This window comes from Trachemys scripta, chromosome 5, assembly GCF_013100865.1.
Source record: "Trachemys scripta elegans isolate TJP31775 chromosome 5, CAS_Tse_1.0, whole genome shotgun sequence".
Taxonomy (NCBI): domain Eukaryota; kingdom Metazoa; phylum Chordata; order Testudines; family Emydidae; genus Trachemys; species Trachemys scripta.
This window is the reverse complement of record NC_048302.1, coordinates 58555686-58562124: the sequence shown is the minus strand read 5'-3', so window position 1 is coordinate 58562124 and position 6439 is coordinate 58555686.

The window sequence follows — 6439 nt, the reverse complement described above, 5'->3', positions numbered from 1 at the left end:
ACCATCTGGAAGCTGGCTACCCTGGACTGCTACAGTTCTGATTCTAACCAGCAGGGTCGGCTCCAGGCACCAGCCGACCAAGCACGTGCTTGGGGCGGCACCTTGTAAGGGGCGGCCAATCTTGGGGTGGCAGGGGGCTCTCGGTTTTTTGTTTTGTTTTGTCGGGGCGGCGCTCGGGGGGTGGGCTGTTTTTGTTTCGGGGGCATGGCATGGCGCTGTGTGGGTGTTTCGGCTGCGTGGCACTGGGGGGGGGGGTTCTGTGGGGGGGCACTTGGGGGGGGGGGGTGGGGGGGGGCGGGGCGGCGGGGGGGGGGGTGTTTTGGGGGTGGCGCGGGGCGGGGGGGGGGTTGGGGGGGGGCAGTGCTCTTTTTTTTTTTTGCTTGGGGCAGCAAAAAAGTTAGAACAGGCCCAGCTAACCAGATTGGTGTTGGAAAGTCAACTGTGGAGGTTTATGAGACAATCAGGCATATGGCTTACCCCAAGGTGGTGAACATAAACAATATTCCTGAAGTAATTGCTGGCTTTGAGCAAATGGGATTTCCAGACTGGGCTGGAGCAGGGCCGGCTCTAACTTTTTTGATGCCCCAAGCAGCAGAAAAAAGCGCCGCCCTGCCAAGCCTCCCCCGCCGAGCGCTGCGCTGCCGGAACCCCCCCGCCCCGAGTGCCGCGCCCCATGCCGCCCCCCCGCCGAGCGCTGCTGGAACCCCCCCCTGAGCGCAGCGCTCTGTGCCGCCCCCCCACCAAGCGCCGTGCCACCGGAGCCCGCCCCCCCGCTGAGCGCCGCCAGAGACCCCCTGAGTGCCGCGGCCCACGCCGCCCCCCCGCCGGAGCACCCCTCCCGCGCTGCCCCCCGCCACCCCAAGATTGGCCTCCCCTTACCAGGTGCCGCCCCAAGCATGCGTGCTTGGTTGCCTGGTGCCTGGAGCCAGCCCTGGGCTGGGGCCACTGATGGGACTCACATGCCCATAGGTTGCCCTCCTCAGAGAACAAGGAGTACATAAACCTCAAAGGCAGACCCTTGTGGACCACAGAGGCTGATTTATGCAAGTCAGTGTGGGCTGCAATGGAAAAGTTCATGATGCCAAGATTTTCTGCTAACCAGAAATCTACATTCATGGATAGGCTGGGACACTATGCCCACCAAAGAACATTGTCATAAATGTAGTTACTATCCACACTGTTATTCTGGTGGAACCCGTCGATCCCATTCTTCTTTAGCTTAAGTAACCATATCCTGATCTCAGAAGGCCTGGCTAAAGAAAGTTTAATTACACTCTCAGCTGGTGTAGAATAGTGGTTGAATGTTTGTTTGACCGACTGAAATCCTGCTGGTGCTGTCTACAGACCCATTTGGATTCCAGTGTCATCAGTGCTGTCTACACTATTGTGGCTTGCTATTCTCTTCATATCTTTGTGAAGCCAGAGGTGAGCCATATGCCTCTGAATGGACCTATGACAGTAATGGATTGCTGAACCAGTACACTCAGTCAGAAAGAGCACCTATCACAGCTGGAGCAGAAAGCTCCCACACAACAGAAATCAGGGATGCTGTGTGGACTTGTAGGGGCAAAGAATAGTATGATTATGAATGTGTTTATACAGCAATGTTTATAGTAAATAAGGTACTGCCACATCACACAACAAAATGGGGGTACTGTCATTGTCTGCAGAGAATGGTGGGGCAAATTGATTGTCAAGAATTGTTATTATGGATACGCTGACTGCTTATGAAATGGGGGGAACTGTGGCATATACTTGATAGATTCATGTACATGTATTGAGAAATTGTGTACAGATGCAACTTACCAGTTGTACCTTACCATGCGTTTCTCTTTAGTATTTGAAATATACATTATATGATGTGATGTAGAGATGGCAATAAACTTCCTTAATAAAATCAAAGCCCTTTACTTGTGAACATGACTGTATTCCCCCCACAAAAAACACCCCAAACCAATATTAAATATTGCCAGGCAGGCCAGCTGCCATTAGAACATCCCAACAACAGAAATAAACCAACACTAAAACCAGTAATAAAGTATATAAACCTAACACTGAACAGTGCAAAAAGTGCCATGAAAAAAATCCCCTAATTTTGTGTGATCCCTGGTCCCCCTCCCCATTCGCCTTTCCCTTTCTTATGCCATTAGCACGCACTTGGCACCGCTACATGGTAGTGGAGACCTATCAGTTCCTTTGTCTGTCCTGCTACTTCATCCCCTCACTTCAACCCCATCCCATAATACATATTAAAATATAAAATAAAATCTCATCCCAAAATACAAAACTTAACATGATGCTTGCGGGACATCATGCTGATCACACAGCTAATATGTCACGTCCCTTCATCCCTGCTCCCACCTCCCTCCACGCAGTTTGTCTGTGTTACTCAATTAGACCCCGGTCCTCATAGTCAGAAGTCTCACTGTCTTTTTCAAAGCCCCTGGTGGAGATACAAGGTAGCCCAGCTAATTAATATATATCATATGCCAACAGAATAGCTCTGGGAATTTAAATGTTTCTTTCTTTCTGTCCCTACTAAACTTATCTATCTTAGGTATTTTATGGAGCTCATTTGGGGGAAGGAATATTGGAAAAATTGCACATTGGAAAACATAATCCCAACTATACATATACATATATATAAAATGATGAGGTCTAAATTTGCTATTACCTGTCAAGAAAGAGATCTTGGAGTCATTGTGGATAGTTCTCTGAAAACATCCACTCAATGTGCAGTGGCAGTCAAAAAAGCAAAAAGAATGTTGGGAATCATTAGGAAAGAGATAGACAGTAAGATCGAAAATAGCATATTTCCTCTATATAAATCCATGTTATGTCCACATCTTGAATACTGAGTGCATATCTGCTCGCCCCATCTCCAAAAAGATATACTGGAATTGGAAAAGGTTCAGAAAAGGCCAACAAAAATGTTTAGGGGTATGGAACAGCTTCCATGTGAGGCGAGATTAATAAGACTGGGATTTTTCAGTTTGGAAAAGAGATGAATAAGGGGGGATATGATAGAGGTCTATAAAATCATGACTGGTGTGGAGAAAATAAAATAAGGAAGTGTTGTTTACTTCATCTCATAACACAAGAACTAGGGGTCACCAAATGAAATTAATAGGCAGCAGGTTTAAAACAAACAAAAGGAAGTATTTCTTCACACAGTGCACAGTCATCCTGTGGAACTCGTTGCCAGAGGATATTGTGAAGGCCAAGACTATAACAGGGTTCAAAAAAGAACTAGTTAAGTTCATGGAGGATAAGTCCATCAATGGCTAGTAGCCATGATGGGTAGTGATGGTGTCCCAAGCCTCTGTTTGCCAGAAGCTGGGAATGGGCAACAGGGGATGAATCACTTGATTACCTGTTCTGTTCATTCCCTCTGAAGCACCTGGCACTGGCCACTGTCAAAAGACATGATAATGGGCTAGATGGATCTTTGGTCTGACCCAGTATGCCTGTTCTTATGGACCAACTTTTTGTTCTGTGTTTGTACACCGCCTAGCACAATGGGGTCCTGGTCAGTAGGGCTCCTAAGCAGTATAGTAGTACAAACAAGTAGTATCTGAGTGCTTCCTGATCTTTAATGTATTTATCCTCACAACACCCCTTTAAGATGGGGAAGTGCTACTGAAATCAACACGAGTTAGACATGGAGACATATAGTGGGATCTTCAAAAGCCCTTATCTGTGTCTTTAGGCACCTGCCTACCTTTAAAAATCTGAGCCTAAGTGACTTACCCAAGGTCACACAAGAAGTCTGCAGCAGAGGTCATCGGTCTCCCAATTCCTAGGCCAGCCTCTAACCACTCAACCAGCCTTCTTTTCTCGCAATGTGTTTGACTACAAAATATTGCTCCAACAAAGTAAAAGTTGCTTTCAAATCCACAACTGACATTTAATGCCACCTAAAGGCATCAATTAGAGAAAATCAACTACATTTGTAGGAAAGCAATTTTCTGTAAGAATGCAAGTAGAGCTAGGAAATTATTTTGCACAAATTCGATGAATAGTTTAATCAAAAAATGTCGGGGGGGGGGGTATTTGAAATGTAAAACATTTCATTTCAACCTTTTTAAAATGAACCATTTCAACATTTCATTTCAAAACACTTTCAGAACAGACATTTTGAATCAACATATTCAAAACAACATTCAAAGCATTTTGTTCAACTTGAATGATTTTTTTTTTTTATTTTTGTTTTGTTGTGGTGAGAACAACAAAAACAATTCAGTTTTGGTTGGAAACAAACCAATAGTTTTTCCAGTTTAGACAGTTCAGACACCATACTGAAATAACAATTATTCATTCAGTTCTAAATGCAAAGTCATTAACACTGTCTAGAGACCTAATCATAGTGCAACCTATGGTAATACTAAGGTTACCGAAGATTTTTGGCATCATCTGCCCTTTATATTAGAAAATAGATTCTATCTTTAGGCCCCATTGGAATTAGAGTAAACAGTTTTACCTGTACAGAGTCTCTTTCCTTCTTAAGGATTCCAAAGTACCTCACAAACAATATAATACAAGTACAATATGCTACCACACCCTCTGTTTTTGTTTCAGTTAGGCTTTTCTATTGACAGCATGAACTTCTAGCAACCCACATTGCAAGTTATACTTGCACTGTATACCTAGGTCAGCACATAAATTAAACAAATACCAAATAATTTAACCAAGCTAACCCCTTTAACACCACTGATTTTACCTTTGAGAGCGCTTTCCCTGTAGGTCTGGTTGTCCTTCCTCCCCTCTTCTGAAAGAAGTTACTTCAAATTCCACTAGCACCCAGGTAATAAAGTTCACCTGCTCAATTGATTATGTCAGAGGCATTGCTCTGCTTCAGTCCCACAGCTTATGTGGTTTGCTCCAAAGGAGCAAGAGGGATGGTAGACACCAGCCCACAGTTATTTCCTGGTAGTGCCCTAATGTCCTCGTATCACTGCCATACCATTGTCTCTGTTTATTGATTTTACAAGCCTGAAATACTGTGTCACCCTTGTTAAAATTTGAACCTGTTCCAGAAAGCTTAGATAATCCAGCGAGGATGCATAGACCACGTCAACTTTATCTTTACTACAAAAAAGGTGCGTCTTCACATTGAGGTACCTCCTCTTTATAATCCATAATACAGACCACTCGGAGAATGTTAAGAGGCTAAGATAAGCTTCTCTATGAATAACCATCAGCCAGAGAAGTTTACTTCTTTCCTACTAATATGGAAAGCTCATTTTAAAAGTATCTTCCTTTTATACAGCAGAAAGAGTAATCAACCATATACAAAAGAGAAAGTTTTTAAAATAGGAAAAATCCATTATGGCTGAGGCCTTGATATCAAGATCATATATCAGACTTCTTCCAAATATCTTGTGGTATGTAAAGCATTAAACATTTTTTTCTCCGTCTCCTAATGCTAGAGACGTGTTTGTGGCAACTTTAACTGTAAAAAATATAAACATCAGGGCAAATTCACTGCTGGCATAAGTGGATGCATTTGACATTAGTGGATTTCACCCATTTATTTTACAGGTAAATTCTATCTATCATCTATAAAAATGCATTATTCTGCTCTCTGTGTTCTTGGGAAACCAGGGCGCAGTATCCAGCCTGTCTGACTCATGAAAGACATCCTCCCACCCCCAGTCTCTGCTTGAGCCAAAACCAAACTTGCAGAGAGCAGCGAAGGGCAGTTGGAGACACACCTAGACCCCTCCTGACAAGGGTGACAAGAACAAAGGCAACTCCCTTAGCCTCATCTGCATCAAAGAAGGGACAGGGGGCATCTCCATTACCATACAGAATGGAGAACAGAGAACCGCACTGAACCCTGGGACCAGAAAAGCAGGGAAGCACTGCATCATGGGGATCTCTGCTCCAGATGTTAATGAACCTACGGCTGCACACACCCAGCTCAGCAGTAATCAGACCAATTCTAGTAATGAATCCTTGATTGATATTCAAAATACTGAAGCAGCCTAATTGCATTGTGATCTCCCTGCAAGAAACATCACCCATAGCTAGGAGTGATCAGCTCCTACTGTCTAGCCTAAAGAAAAAATCATCGGTTTACCCATAAACAAATCTAGTGTTCTCCCTTGAACCATTGTATTTTCCCTATAAAAACCCCTACTCACACTCCAGTAAGTGTTCTGATGCTTGGATCCAAACTATGGATCAGTTCCACTGGGACTCCATCTTCTCCTAACTGATTGTGCCGGGGGCTCTGCCTGTCTCCAGCACTCAGGACCCTGAGCTACCATCATCACCTGGGAACCCCAACCAGTTCAAGCTTCATGGAAGTGGTGAGATCCTTCTCTTTCTCTCTCTCGGTTTTCTTTTTTACCTCAGGTATTAACCTTTAATAATGTAACTATGATGTTGGTTTAGGCTCTCCTTGTGTAGTTATCACTGTTATTCAATAAATAAC